The 16,264-nt window shown below is 41.2% G+C and overlaps 1 pseudogene; it reads right to left on the bottom strand.

Moving 5' to 3' along the window:
• Positions 1-796: 796 nt before the first annotated feature.
• On the bottom strand, positions 797-13,518 carry LOC134299559 (rac GTPase-activating protein 1-like; annotated as a pseudogene).
• Positions 13,519-16,264: the final 2,746 nt, after the last annotated feature.

Here is a 16,264-nt window from a genome sequence, read left to right as displayed (position 1 = left end):
TAGTAATGTGTTTGACAGATGTAGTACAGTTGTCATTTTCACATAAATATTTAAAGTTGCAAACGTCTTGTGTTAGTTCATTTTTTATTAAAACATTCTTTCCCATAGCTTTTTTCACCCATAGGAAAAATATTATCAAACCCTCCTACATAACACACAAAGAATCAGTGGGATGGAAAATACCCTAAGGACCATCTCATCCCATCCCCTGACATTCAAGAGTACACAATTAAAGTATATCTAAACGAATAACATCCAACCACTGTTTAAAGAACTCCAAAAATGTAGAACCACCCCCACCCCCCCATCTCTGGAGGCAAGTCCATTCCACTGTTGAAGAGCTCTTATTGTTAAGAAGTTCTTATTTATTTATTTGTTTACTTTATTTCTACCCCACTCTTCTCACCCCAAAGGGGACTCAGGGAGGCTTACATAATTTGGCACAATTCAATTCTACAACACCGCAACATAAAACAATACATTATATAAACAATAAAACAGATAAAAGATATGAATATCATAAAACACAGCAATATCTGCAGATTAAAATTGGGTGTATCAAATTTAGTCACTTAAAACGCCTAAATCAAACCAATTCTCTTGGTCCTCAAGTTTTAACGGATGATTTTTAAGGCAGTAAGTAGAAGTTTAGAAAATGAACATGTTTCATTTCAGCATAGGAGAAACAAAAATGTTGCCCTGGCATCCAATAATGGTTGTACACTTGTTTTTACTGGCTTATTTATTTATTTATTTTATATACCGCTCTTCTCCCCAGGGGTACACAGAGCAGTCTTACACAATGGCAAAATTAAATGCCACATACAATACAAAATGTAGTAAAAACCAACAATCGTAGAACACACTTAAAAACCATTATCATACCCAATTAAAACAGTAAAACACCATGTCACCATTACAACAGGGCCACTAGAATTAAGCCAAAAGTCAGAGCCAGTCCGTATTCAAATTTGGGTGTAGTTCTGCTGAAAGTAGACTTGACTTGATTTTCTGTGAGAGAGAGCTGCTTGAAGGAGTCTTCTCTAGTTGCTGCTCTGGAGTGGTGAGTAGTCCTAACATACTCACTTTAACGTCTGATCTGCAAAGTGTGGAATAGGCATTTGAATTTTCAATTACTTGTCCTGGCTCAATGTTTTCCTGTTCCACCATCATGAACCAACTCCAGTATTACATGGGCAAGCAAATTAACCATTCCACAACCTTAGGTTGCTTCCTTGTGTCTTGGAGAAGTGTCATAAAATCAGTATTTGGGACTTCATGGCCAACAATTGTAGGTCCAAAGACTTTGACCAGGTTGGAAATGTCAATTTTGGTATCTGGGTTTTGAGCCACTCTTTGGAAGGTGTATCATGATGAAAGCATAAATATCTCTGTTTGCCCGAGGGAGCTCCCTAACAGTCTGGTACATGGCTGCCACACTATTGTTGTAATCCGAGATTTCTGCTGCCTCCATAAAAGCCTTGTTGAGATGGAAAGTGAGAAGAGGCTCTTTAAGGTTGTTAAGGAAATTTTTGAGGAGACCACATACAGCATGGATGTCTTCCACCTTGCTTATTTATTTATCATGTCAGAAGCAAATTGAGAATACATTTACAGTGTATAAAAAACTACAAATAAGTTAAAATCTTGGCATTATGCTAAATTTCCTTTGACCAGAAGCTGGCCACTTCAAGTGCCTCTGGTGTCACCATAAGGAGGTCCACAAGCAGAACACAAGCTTGTTCCATCTTCCACATGGCATCCCTTTGAATACTTAAAGAAGACTATGATATCCTTTCAGTCTTCTTTAAGCTTTATTTCCAGATTTTTGATCAACTAAGTTGCTTTTCTCTGGTCATCTTCTAGCTTGTCAATAATTTTCTTGAACTGTGCTGTCTAGAACTAGACACATTATACCAGGTGAGGTCTGACAAAAAGTAGACAGAATGGTACTACTTCCCTTGATCCTGAAACTTTTCATGTTCATTCAGTCTAAAATTTCATTGGGCTGTTAATTCATGTTTAGTTTGTGATCTAGGGACAATGCCTGTTCTTTTTTGCATATACTGCCTTAGAGCCAAATGTCATCCATTTTACATTTCTACATTTCATTTCTCCTGCCTAAATTTAGGCATGTTGAATTTTTTAGTAAAAGCCCAGCTTTCTGATCTCTCAAGGTAATTTTAAATTCTGATTTTATACTCTGGGATATTAGTTGCATCTTCTATTTGGTGCTACATTGACAAGTGTGTCTTCTGTTTCATGATTCATATGATTTGTAAAGATGTTGAACAAAGTTAGACCCAGGACAAAGATTTCATCTGCAAGTGCCTTTAGTACTCTTGGATGCTATTCAAGGGTCTTGATCATTTTAATTAATTTAGAATACATAGCTATTTTTACTACCTCCTTCACTACCTTATTCTGAATTGCCATCTATTTTATCTTGTGTTCTATTCTAACCAATAAAAACATTACTTTCCCTTTTAGGAGAGGGTGATATTGAACAGTTCTCCCTTTTCTCTGTTAACATTTCACCAACTTCTATATGCTGTGGCACTATTGTTTCCATCATCCCTTTTCTCTGAACACAAACAAAGAATATTCTATTTATTATTTTAGACGATTCATTTGCATTCTTCTTTAGTGATTTCCTGCTTCTCCCAACACTTATTTATTTATTTATTTATTTACAGTATTTATATTCTGCCCTTCTCACCCTGAAGGGGACTCAGGGTGGATCACATTGTACACATACAAGGCAAACATTCAATGCCATATGAACATAGAGACAGAGACAGAGACAGAGGCAATTTAACCTTCTCCAGTTTCTGAGAGTATGCTCGATTCCGGCCACAGGGGGAGCAGCTGCTTCATTATCCACTGTGAAGCCGACTTCCTCATTCCTTTCTGCAGGCTGGTGGCAGTTTTATGGTGTCGTAAATTAGTTTAATTAGCCTCCGCACATATAAGTGGTACCTAAATTTCCTACTTGATAGATGCAACTATCTTTCAGGTTGCTTAGGTCAACAACGAGCAGGGGCTATTTTTTAAAATTGTTGAGTGCTCACTCTGACATGGGCTGGCCTTGAACTCATGACCTCTTGGTCATAGTGATTTATTGCAGCTGGCTACCAACCAGCCTGCGCCACAGCCCAGCCCTTATGCATACTCCTTTTAAATTTCAGCATCTCTGAAAGATCTTTATACATCCATTATAGTTTCCTTCTACTATTCTCCTCAACATATTAACATTTTCAAACTTCTGGCTTCAGGAGTTATGCTCAATTCTGGCCACAGGGGGAGCTGTCACTTCATCCAATATGATGCCAAGTCCTTTTTTATCGCAGTATTTCCTCCTTGCTCTTATCTCGCTGGCAGTTTTATGGTGTCGTAAAATAAATTAACCTCCTTGCTTAAGATGTCCCTAATTTTCTCTACTCACAGCTGAAGCTGTATTCGAACTGCTTAGGTGGACAGTAAGCTAAGCTATTAACCAGATGAGTGCTCAATCCGACACGGGCTTCGAACTCATGACCTTTCGGTCAGCAGTGATCTATTTCTGCTAGCTATTAACCAGGTGCACCACAGCCTGGCCCATCTGGGATAATGGGTGGTAGGAAGCTTTCAGGCCTGTAGCGAGGGGGGGGGTTAGGGGTTCAACCCCCCCCCTCGAAATTTTTCAGGTTAAAAAAAACCCTGGTTTACTCATGAATTTTAACTGGTTAACCAAATCCCCATGCTAAGTCTATGAGACGTAAAACATTAAGAGTCCCTCCAGGCACTATCTCAAGCAGATATTGGCAGGTCTGAACCTGGGGGGTGGGTGGGTCAGGGGTTCAACCCCCCTCCCCCCCGAAATTTTCAAAACCCCTCCTGAAATTTTTTTCTGGCTACGGCCCTGGAAGCCTTGATGGGTCCCAACAACTGAGACAAAAGGGTTTTAGGGTAGGTTGATGGGTTTATGGATGCCATCAGGCTGGGTCACTTGTGACACAGGAAGATCAGTTGGTGACCAATCGCTGTTTATAGTAAGGAGTGCAAATAAGGGGAAATTGATTGTGCTTAAGCATAATATGTGAAAGGGATAAGCGGTACTTGGGGTGATTGGCCCCACTTTATTTTCTTAAATTTCAGAGAGGGAGGCACGGGGACCACTCCTGATCATCATATGGACCCCAATTTTGGCTTCATTGGCTGGGTTTTTCAGTAACATAAGGGAAGTGGAGTTGAGCCATTCCACTGCTACTGCTCTGCTACTCCTACCCTAGGAGCATGTCTGCTCTAGTTGAGAAAGACAGAGGCGATGTTCCTGCCACCATGTTTGGCTGAATGGCAGTAACAGCAGTTGAGGAACTTTATGCCAGCTAGCACTCCACCTGCTGCCATCTCCCCTTGGTAATAGCAGCCAGCTGCTAACTTGCCATCATACTACTTCATCACATGATGGCTTTTTTCCCTCTCACCATGCTGGGGCTCCTTTTCGGCCATAGATCCTTACATATCCCATCACATGATGCAAGCTGTGGCCCTGCCCCATCGATGGGTGAAGTGGTGAGAAAGTTACAGGGAGCTTCCTCACCACCACTGCGAGTCAACAGAGTTACTCAAGGTTTTTATGCTTTTCCCTCATCTAATGGGGAAATGGCAACATGCCAGTGCGCCTTGCCATGTTTTCTCCTGCCTGATGGGGGAAATGACAGGGTGCCAACATGCCTTGCCCCGATTCCCCCATGTGATAGGGGAAAGAGGGAGGGTGTGCGGCTTGCCACAAGGCACCCCACGCAACTTCTATTTCACCTGTGATTGCTGGTGAGATAGGATAAGAGGTATGATGAGGTTCTTAGTGTCTTCTCCTCTGATGGTGTCACCCAGTGTGGTTTGTGTCCCTCTCATTCCCCTGGGACACTAACAGTTCCAATAAAAATAACAAATTAATCATGGGTTATAATTGTTTATTAATGTTTACTAGGTAAATCATTAAGAACAGCCAATGACAGCAAAGGCAGAAACATAATATTAATGTATTTGTGTTTATTTGTTTTACGCATGTTTGTGCCACCCTTCGCCATTCTAGATTTCAGGGGAGTACCATACTATACAAAAAACATAAAATAACAAAAATAAAGCTAAATAATGAAAAGCAAATAATTATTCACCCAAATGTTTGTGGTTATTACTTTTTAAAATTTTTTTATTACATTCCAACAATTAACAAAATTTTAGCGATGCATTTCTTATTTCAATATACATAATACCAAAAGTAACTAATGCTTAAATGACATTTTAAATGATCCTTTGGAATGTTTGTGGTTATTACTTATAGAAAGTGTTATAGGAAAAGGTTCATATTCCTGTAGTTTTTAATTTAGATTTTAATGTAAATTCTTAAATGAACAAGGACTCAGAACAATGGGTTTAAATTACAGGAAAGTAGACTCCACCTGAACATTAGGAAGAACTGTAAGAGCTGTTCAGCAGTGGAACTCTTTGCCTCGGAGTGTGGTGGAAGCTCCTTCCTGGGAAACTTTTAAACAGAGGTTGGATGACCATCTTTTAGGGGTACTTTGTGCTTTTCCTGCACAGCAGGTGGTTTGACTAGATAGCTCATGTAGTATCTTCCAACTCTATTATTTTATGATTCTATGGACAAGGCAAAATATATCTGAGGAACAAAGAATGTACAAATGGCACAGCCCTGTAATTCTTGACAATTGGGATTAAAAATTAAATAGCAAAAGTTTAAACAAGCAAGCTTTTCTTGTTTAATTAAGGCTTTGCATCTTTTTAATTGACTTTTCCTTCTAACAGGGTTGGAGACTTCATGTGTATTAGCGTATTTGCTTTACAGCTTGTGGCTTTAGTGGTTTAGTTCTGTATTTTAAGATCATTGCCCTTTACAGGAAAGGAAAGATGTGGAATGCAAAAGATCAGTTTAATACAAATAATACCACGGACAAAGCCCAAATGATTTAGTGTGTGTGCGAAAAGGTCGGTTGGGCCCCCACAACAGCAACAGAATACTGAAAGAATAATCTCCATAGCACTTTTTCTTTATCAGAGAATGCTAGGGACATGAAATCAATATTGATTTGCTGTTTTTATTTAAAGTGTATCTATCTGCAAGTAAACAGCAAACTGCAAAAAATTATACTTCTTAATGTGATGGTTTTAGCCTTTACCATCTATTTTACCCTAAAACTATTGAGTAATTTGCCTAAGATCTCCTTTGTTGATTTTTCCAGTGAAGTAGTCACACCTGCAAGAAAAAATGTGGCAAAATTAGCAACACTTTTTTCTTTCTGAGGTCAGAATGGCCTGCTGCTTCAGTCTGCACCAGATGTGAATATGTGCAATGGGCCTAAGGCTAATATACTATCCTGGGATCTTCATAAGACAGGTCATAAGACGATATTTGGATCCAAAATTCTCAAATTTTGCCATAGACGTACGTCTGCCCTACATATTTACAACAGTACCAAGTCATTGTGGTTCCTAATCCTCATAACTGCCTCTCCAAATGGGTCAGTGTATCTATATTCCCTCTCTTTGAATAATTTCCCATGGCTTTTGGGAACAACTTCCATGGTACACACATAAGAGCTGCAATAAATTATATGACTTGATGCACCTCCTGTTTGGGAGAGTTGAATTAAAACCAATCATTAGTAACAGTTGGAACAGACTCATTGAATCAAGGGAAACTTAATAAATCAACACATATGTAAGTTCTATTGATTCAAGATGGTATATTGTAGTTGGAACCAACAACTGGACTGATCCCTTCATTGTATCTCTTGACCTCACTAGTTTTGCACCTTCTCTTCCCTCTCAGCAGTGATATATTTCATTTATATGCTGCCATTCTCACAAAATTCATTTTGAAGTGAGGAACTGGACTCACTTAGTGTTATATAAATACAAAAGCACAATTTTCATTGAGATGTTATGGGGTCCTTGTTGGTTTCCCCTTCTTGGTACTTCTGCAAACCTTGGGTTTCCTATAAACCAAGATGTTTTCCTATAAGATGTTTTCCTTCTGGGTGTGTGGATATTGCTACTTTGGATGCACATGGGAGCATCATTCAGAAGAGCTGAAGCTGTTGTTATGTTAGTTTGCTGTATGGGTTTGTGAATTTTAGCTATACGTAGTAATTCCAAAATTTTACTGAATGTCAGGAGACCCAGCATAGTGCAGTGGTTTGGGTGTTGGACTATGACTCTGGAGACCAGGGTTTGAACTTGGGCATGAAAACTCATTGGGTGACTGAGCACATCACACACACTCAGGCTCAGAAAAAAAAAACCCTGATAAGGTAGTAGAGGTGTGCAATTCAGCAAAAACCCATACCGTTTCAGTCTAATTTTTGGCTCCCCACCCCCGGGTTCTGTTTTCTGGGAAATAGGGAGAGGGGATCTGCTTTTGTTCAGATACAATTCAGTTCATTGGTGCAAATGGTGAACATTTAGAGGCTCATTTCTCTATCATATTTAGGCTTGTCAGCATGAAACTAGCCTCAATTGTATTTATTTATTTATTTATTTGATATCCTGCTCTTCTCACCCCGAAGGGGACTCTGATGCCTTGAACACATATCAACATATACTTTAAAATCACATCATTAAAACATAGCAATTACTTAAAATCACACAGTTCAAAAACATATGACAGGAGCTATTCCAATTGTCATCTGTAATTGTTCATTATTGCACTGAGATATCAATTGTTGCACTGGGAATCACTGTGCAAACACTTGGTCCCACAACCAGGATTTAACTTTCTTCCTGAAGATCAGGAGGGAGGGGGCTGATCTAATTTCCCTGGGGAGGAATTCCATAGCTGAGGGGCCACTACTGAGAAGGCCCTGTCTCTCGTCCCCACCAGTCACGCCTGTGAAGGGAGTGGGATTGAGAGCAGGGCCTCCCCGGACGATCTTAATCTCTGAGATGGTTCATAGGAGGAGATATATTCAGACAGGGCCAAAACCCTTTAGGGCTTTATAGACTAAAGCCAGCAGTTGAACTGTGCTCTGTAGCAGACTGGCAGCCAGAGTAGGCCACATTTATGACTGAAATCCTGCCAATTTTTACAACATTTCACCACTCCACTGATTTTTTTGGAAATTCTAAAAGTTTTAACCATAACATTTAAAGAAAAAACACAAGCGGGGGTTCTGGGAATTGAAATCTTCAAGAAGAGAGGAGAATGGACACAGTCAAACAGAACGAAAGTGAGAAACACACAGAGACAAAATCCTCAACTCCCATCATGCCCTAGGAGGGAATACAAGGCTCCTTTGATGCCCTGCATCACACAAAGTGCTGCTGGGAAAGCTAGTCCCCGTTCAGCTCAAGCGGGCACTGGAGGAGTGGCCCTTTGGTAAGGGATGGAGGAGGCTTCCAGGGAAGAAAGACAAGGAGGAGCCACAGCTTGCCTGATTTGCGAGGCTGCCCACATGTCTGCTCCGCCTCAGGTAGCATACCGCTCAGCCCCATTAGCTCCCATTAGCCAAAATGATTCAGCTGCTGTGATCCATATCAGCTTAAGCTTCAGCTGTCCCCTGCCAGGTTTGTTTCTAGGGATTCAGCAGTCAACCCCACCCCCCTCCCAAAAAAAAAAATCCTTAATTTCATACAGCAAAACGATATTGTGCACACCCCTATAAGGTAGCCATACATCAGGCACTACTTGAAGATACACAACAATGGGAGAGCTGCATACAGTGCCGGTCCAACAATGAGGCGAATTAAGCGGTCGCTTCGGGCGCAAAATATACGGGGGCGCAGTTGAAACTGCTTTTTCTGTTGATTTGTTGTAAAACATGATGTTTTGGTGCTTAATTTGTAAAATCTTAATGTAATTTGATGTTTAATAGGCTTTTCCTTAATCCCTCCTTATTATCCAACATTTTCGCTTATCCAACGCTTTTATTTTTCAGTAATTGGTTTTGTGGCGGCGCCAAAATTCTGTTCGCCTACACTTGAAAAATACCTAGGGCCGGCTCTAGCTGCATACAATATGGGATGTGGATACAAACATGTTAGACCTTTATAAATTACTAGCTGTGCCCGGCCACGCGTTGCTGTGGCGTTGTCTGGTGGTGTTGGTGAGAAATTGTTGAGGTAGTGGTGGTATTGAATGTCTGTTGTATGGTTGTCTTTATGTTTAGTATGCACACTGAAGTGGATTATATGGCAGTGTGGAGTCAAGATAATCCAGTTCAAAGCAGATAATATAAGATTCTAAATGGGTTATATAGCTGTGTGGAAGGGCCTTGAGTCTACACTGCCATATAATCCAGTTCAAATCTGATAATCTGTGGAAGAGGCCTAAGTGAGGCCTAAGTCTGCCTGTCCCCTGGGCTGAGTAGGTTGCCTGGAGACCAAGTGGGCGGAGCTTAGCCTTCAAACTAGCAGCAATTGGATAAAAACTATTGTTCCTCTCCCTGTAATTAGGACTTTATTTTTCTTTTCTTTTTGTTGTATCAACCTAGAGCCATGAATGATGGGTTGTGTTGTCAAATTTCGAGGTTGGGGGGCCTGTAGTTTTGTTGTTTTGTCCGCTGCCCTGATGCCATCACTTTTTTATATATATAGATTTCAGCCAGAGGCAGCTTCTGACTCCCATAAAAATGCAATAGTAGCTTTATTGGTGAATCCACTCTGGTGGTTCGTCCAAACATTTAAAAAGGCAACCATTCTGCCAAACTATTTTCTTGGGGTGAGTAGGATAGGATTCATTACCTTGAATACTTCCTTTAAAATTCAGATAAAAATCCAAAGCAGAATCATTGATTACCAGCCACTCCTGATTTTCATGGTTATTGTGAAAACAGTCATTTGTATTCAACTGAACTGTCTTCCAAATAAATGCCTTTGTTCCAATACTTAGGGACAACAAACTCTTTTGTTACCTGAGGCATGGAAACAGCTACTTTGGCAGCATGATTTTGGTCGCTCCATTCAGTAAAGTGTTTCCAGAACCATCCCTGAAAGACTATGTCTAACACGAACTGTTTTCTAATACGATGGTTGCAACATTATAGACAATAATAGTACAAATTCCATGAATAAAATCAAATTAGCATTAGTTGGCCTACTTCTGGCATTGTTTAGCCTTGGTTTTCACCTTGCAAAGTATCACTGCTGATGATCATAGACCCACCTGCAAAGCAATCCAGATTTCCATAAAAGGTTCCTGTGGGATGTCAGTTTGAATAATTAGACTTGACATTTTACTGACCAGCAAAACAGAAGCCTTCTTTTTCCTAAAGGAAACCACAACGATAGCAATATCTTTACTCCAAGCTGTGCACAGCCATTGCAATTATCTAATCTGTTCTTTTTCATACATTTGCAGTGTCATACAGCCATCACATATATCTTCTTTTACTTAAGGCGAAATACAACGCAAACCTCAAAAATTTGTATCTGGCTTCTCAAAAACTTACGAATGTAAATCGTTAACAAACTGGTATGGGAGATACTCATTCTGCCTGTTTGCATTTTAATGCTCACTCATTTTTTCTTGTTCAAGCCATAGTATAACATTCAAAGCATAACAAATTGAAGAAAAAGAACTGTTCTGTGATGCTGAAAGACTCTTGATTAGTTTACATTTATTAGTTTGACTTTTGAAGATTTTGTTACTTGCATAACAAAATGCAAGCCGCCCTGAGTCCCCTGTTGGGTGAGAAGGGCGGGATATAAATATTGTAATAAATAAATATTTAATTAATATGTGCTGTTTAGGAACCTCCAGGTCTCCCAGGAAAAGTTGGCCATAGTTGTGCTGGAGGACCTAGATTCTTAGAGAAATGTGGCCTTAGGTTTAAAAAATGAGTTTTTTTAATTTGTGATTTTTCCACTTTTGTGGAAGTCCTGCATCCCTAACTCAAGTGAACTGGGGAATGCACTGTACAATGATGGGGAGCAGAGGTGGGCAGAGTGTTCCTTCCTAGATTATATCTTCAGCCATGGACTTCATATACCTCCATATTGTTGTTGTTTATTCATTCAGTCGTTTCCAACTCTTTGTGACCCCATGGACCAGCCCAGGCCAGAGCTCCCTGTCAGCCGTGACCATCTCCAGCTCCTTCAAGGTCAATCCAGTCACTTCAAGGATAGCATCCATCCATCTTGCCCTTGGTCGGCACCTCTTCCTTTTTCCTTCAATTTTCTCCAGCATCATTGTCTTCTCCAAGCTTTATTGTCTTCTCCTTATGTGGCCAAAGTACAGTATTTTTCACTTTATAAGACGCACCTGATGATAAGACGCACCAGGGCCAGCAACGAATCCAGGTGGCCAGGTTCTGGAGCCTCTGTTATTGCTCTGCCTCTGCTCCCGATTGAGGCAGAGCGGAGGAGGATGGTACCGAGCCGCTCTGCCCTTGCTCCCGAAGAATGCAGAGGGGCAGAGGGGGGGGGGGCCAAGCCGCTTTGCCCTTGTTCTTGATGGAGACAGAGGGGCAGAGGGTGGTATTATGTTTCTGCCCTCGCTCCCGAAGGCTGCAAAGGGCAGAGGCGGAGCTCAGCCGCCCATCCCGTGTTCCCGAAGGAGGCACAGGGGAAGAGCCACTCAACCGGCTCAGCTGCCTCCAGGCAGCGGGAGAAAGCCCAGGGGGCCAATGCCCGAGCACTCTCACACAACCCCTCTAGCTCCGCCCACGTGAGGTCATATTGCGTTTATAAGACGCACTGACTTTTCCCCTCTATTTTTGGGGGGGAAAAAGTGTGTCTTATAAAGCGAAAAATACGGTACTTTGCCTCTAATATCTATCCCTCCCATGAACAGTCGGGCATTATTTCCTGGAGTATGGACTGGTTGGATCTTCTTGCGGTCCAAGGCACTCTCAGAGTTTTCCTCCAAAACCACAGTTCAAAAGCCCCTATCTTCCTTTGCGCAACCTTCCTTATGGTCCAGCTCTCGCATCCACAGGTTACTAAGGGGAATACCATTGCTTTAGCTATGCGGATCTTCATTGCCAGTGTGATGTCTCTAAAAGGAAAATGTTTTCCCCTGACATTAAGTCCAGTCTTGTCCGACTCTGGGGGATGGTGCTCATCTCCATTTCTAAGCCGAAGGTCCATAGACACCTCCAAGGTCATATGACCAGCATGACTGCATGGAGCACCATTACCTTCCTGCCAGAGCGGTACCTATTGATCTATTCACATTTGCATGTTTTCGAACTGCAAGGTTGGCAGAAGCTGGGGCTAACAGCAGGTGCTCACTCCGCTCCCCAGATTCGAACCTGCAACCTTTCGGTCCACAAGTTCAGCAGCTCAGCACTTTTACACGCTGCACCACCGGGGGCTCCTTCTGATATCTCTACTCTTCACTATTTTATCGAGGTTGGTCATTGCTCTCCTCTCAACAAGTAAATGTCTTCTGATTTCCTGGCTGCAGTCTGTGCCTGCAGTAATCTTTGCACCTAGAAATATAAAGTCTGTCACTGCCTCCATGTTTTCTCCCTCTCTTTGCCAGTTATTTATCAGTCTAGTTGCCATAATCTTGGTATTTTTATCTTTAACTGCAACTTTCTTCTTTCACTTTTGTTATAAGGCTCCTCAGCTCCTCCTCACTTTCAGCCATCAAAGTAATATCCTCTGCATATCTAAGGTGGTTAATGTTTCTTCTTTCAGAAATTTTAACTCCAGACTTGGATTCCTCAAGCCCCGCACATCACATGATGTTTTCTGCATACAAGTTGAATAGGTCGGGTGAGAGTATACAGCCCTGCCGTACTCCTTCCCCAATCTTGAACCAGTCTGTTGTTCCGTGGTCTGTTCTTACGGTTGCTTCTTGGACCACTTTTGGGCGCAAAGAAACACATTTCTACAGTATGGAAATAAGACTTGATACACTTGTTTTTGTAATCATATTTTATGTATTTATTTATTCGTTATCCCACTTTTCTCCCATGGGTGGGATTCCAAGCAGTGTACAGTGTTAAAAGCAACAGAAATTACAAACATAAAATTCAACAAGAACGTCATAGACTAAATAAATTGCACATTTCATAGTTAATAGTTTTAAATGTACATTTTGAAAACGTTGCTTAAAACATTTGTTGTGGTTTCTTTAAAATAATAGCCTTGAATGGTCCCTTTTTCCATGATCTTCAGAGGAACCATTGGGGTGGGGGGGAGATCTGGATTCTAGGTGTCATTCTCTGACATTCTGGCACCAAAAACAAAAGGACTAACAGAAGCTTCATCGGCATCAGCTTCCCAGTCTTCCTATGGAGAGGGGCATTTCCAGGCTGTCTTTTCTTTGCTTCCATTCTTTGCTGCAGCTTTATTCACCTCGGAGGAAATTTTACTTTCACAGATTTCAATGTGTGAGTTGAACTCGTCCTTAGGAATTCTGTGACGGGCATTGTAGGGGCACGTTACTAGTTGTTTGGCAATCTTCTCGTTGTTTTTCTTGCATTTCACCAAATGATAAGAAAACCTGGAGGCTCTGATCTGGTGGTTCTTGTCATAGGGGCACTGCAAGAGTTTTTCCGGATCCATGGGACAAACTATGTAGCAAAGCTTGTAGGATACAACAATCCTGGTAATATGTGAAAAGGCTCCCTGAATTTCCACTGAGAGCAGATTAATTGTTGGGGAATTATTCCAGCACAGTAAATCCAGGCAAGAGGACTGCAGACAAACACCAACTGAATTCAAACTGGAACAAGTTCCAGCTCACCTAGCCGGTTAACTGCAAGCTTAGCCAATGGGATGATGCATGGACAAGTATCTTTGTGACATCACAAAGAGCCAGGGACCACTAAAATTTATTTATTTATTTATTGACAGACTCAGGGCAGCTTACAGACTATGGTAATAATTCAATGTCAGATTCAGACAATAGCAATATCAGTAAAACACAATGTTATAAAACTGTAAAAACATATACATATCAATTAAATTAGTATTTCAAATAATTAAAACACATCAAACATATCAAAGGTGTAGCACCAACTGAACTTTGTAAACATTGAATCCATTGCTTCATGATTCCTCCCTCCAAGATCTGTATTAAGGCAATATACTTGGTACCCACTGGAGTTTGGTTCCAGGAGGCCCCTATAGACGTCAGAATATGTGCATGCTCAAGTCCCAAGTCTCACAGAGTTGACAGGAGTAGTGGACCCCATGTTCCCATGTCCTGCTCAGCATTTGGAGGTCAGAGCTGTATATGTTTCACAAGCTGTCCCTGTCGCACCCCAGGCTGCATGAACACCTTGAAAACCATACTGGAACCCAGAATATAAGCAATCAAACTGTTTATTGAAGAATATATGTAAGCACAAGCAAATAAAGTTCAAAGTCAATAGAGTAGATGAACCCCCAAACAATGTACTTATCTGTCCTTATTAGAGGTCCAAGAAAGTCTCTCAAAGTTATAATCCAAACAGGTACTTTGCTAAGTCCCACAAAGCAGCAAATATAGTCCACACAAAGTTCACTTTCCAGCAGGAAACAGCAGGAAGCCACAAGGTACAAGAACAAGACTCAAGGTAATCCAAGAACTGTAATCCACACGGCAAGGAATCAGCAAGATCCAACTGGAAACAAAGTACAACAAGGCAAGAGACACTTGAAATCCACAAAGCAAAATCTTGGCTGGCATATCACGGAAACAAGAGCACGGAGACAGGGATCTTTCTCACTTGAATAGCAAAGTTGACACCTCTGCAATACAAAGGGAGCCAGGAATATTTAAGGAGAATTCAAGGCTATATTTCACATGGGTGCTGGGGAGTGCAGTTCTTCTCATGTGAAAGTTGCTCATTGGTGCATCTGTGAACCAAATGCTGGCTCCGTCTCAGAACCTCCCTTTCGCTTTGGCTTTGCGTAAACATTCTCCATCTATCAAAATCATCAATCTTCCCCTCTGGCCTAACAAGCCCATCTGGCTGAACTGTCCTTGACTGGCCATCGGAATGTTCATCCCCGGTTTCAGCATCATCTGCAGAAACCAGTTCAGGTGCCTGCAACTGCATTGCAGGCCTATAGTCAAAGTCTTGGATAGGGCCAAAGTCTGATTCTGATTCTGACTCCAACTCAGGCTGAGCTACAACACTCCCCTTGATTGAGACATGAGGGTAGATGAGGTCCTGTCACAAATCTTCTCTGTATTCCTGTAACCCCGGTGGCGCAGCAGATTAAACCACTGAGCTGCTGAACTTGCTGACCGAAAAGTTGGTGATTCAGGTGAGCTCCCGCTGTTAGCTCCAGCTTCTCCCAACCTAGCAGTGTGAGTAGATCAATAGGTATTGCTCTGGTGGGAAGGTAACGGCACTCCATGCAGTCATGCTGGCCACACGGCCTTGGAGGTGTCTAGGGACAATGCTGACTCTTCGGCTTAGAAATGGAGATGAACATCAACCCTCCAGTTACACAATTAGATTTACCATCAGGGGAATACCTTTACCTTTACTATTCCTGTAGAATACATATTCACCTTAATGCCTTTGTGATTTATAATGAAGTCTTGAAAGTAGAATCTACTGAGGCTCTTCTGTCATGCAAGATGGCAACTATATTTTATTCCAAAACAACAAAATAAAAACACACAAATTAACTACCATCAGTCTGTCCCAGCATGCAGCCATTAAAAGAGAGTTCTTAGCCTTTTTCTGTCTAAAAGGATGTTTGTATGTTGGCTGTTGTTGAAATTCTCTCTTTCACCATCAAGCCACTAAGAAATTGGCAAAACTCTTCTAGAAGCCAAGAAAATTGAGGCATTTAGCCAAGACTTGTTGTTTACTGTTAATAAATGCAGCTGTAACGTCCTTACATTATGGTTTCCCTCTAATCCCACACACTTAGTGTCTTTGTTTATCTCTGAAATGCATTGGAAGTACAACCCTTCACTATTTGCAAAAGTTAACAAGGGCAAAAACAGTATTGCTTAACAACTGTACAAATCCATGAATAATCAAACCACAAAAATTAAACACACAACTGTATATCTCAAAGTAGCATTTTTGTACTGTTGTGAAGCAATACTGTTTTTAAATGTCAATTGATATCAATATGATACGCTCTGACTACTGTAGTGGGTGACTGATCTGGGGAGTTATGAAAAGACAGTAGCAAATCATGAGTTATTTAATTTCTTATCACTGTGGCTGGCATCCTGTTCACTATTACCAAGTCTGAAACTTGAATTATGACATCAATGGCATAGACATGCTGATGAGGTTTTGATTAGCTGAAGAGTCCAATGCCATATGGTGGAATACTCAAACGACAAAGGTTTTGG

The sequence above is a fragment of the Anolis carolinensis genome, chromosome 5 (assembly GCF_035594765.1).
Source record: "Anolis carolinensis isolate JA03-04 chromosome 5, rAnoCar3.1.pri, whole genome shotgun sequence".
Classification (NCBI taxonomy): domain Eukaryota; kingdom Metazoa; phylum Chordata; class Lepidosauria; order Squamata; family Dactyloidae; genus Anolis; species Anolis carolinensis.
This window is presented reverse-complemented; position numbering and strand designations above follow the sequence as displayed.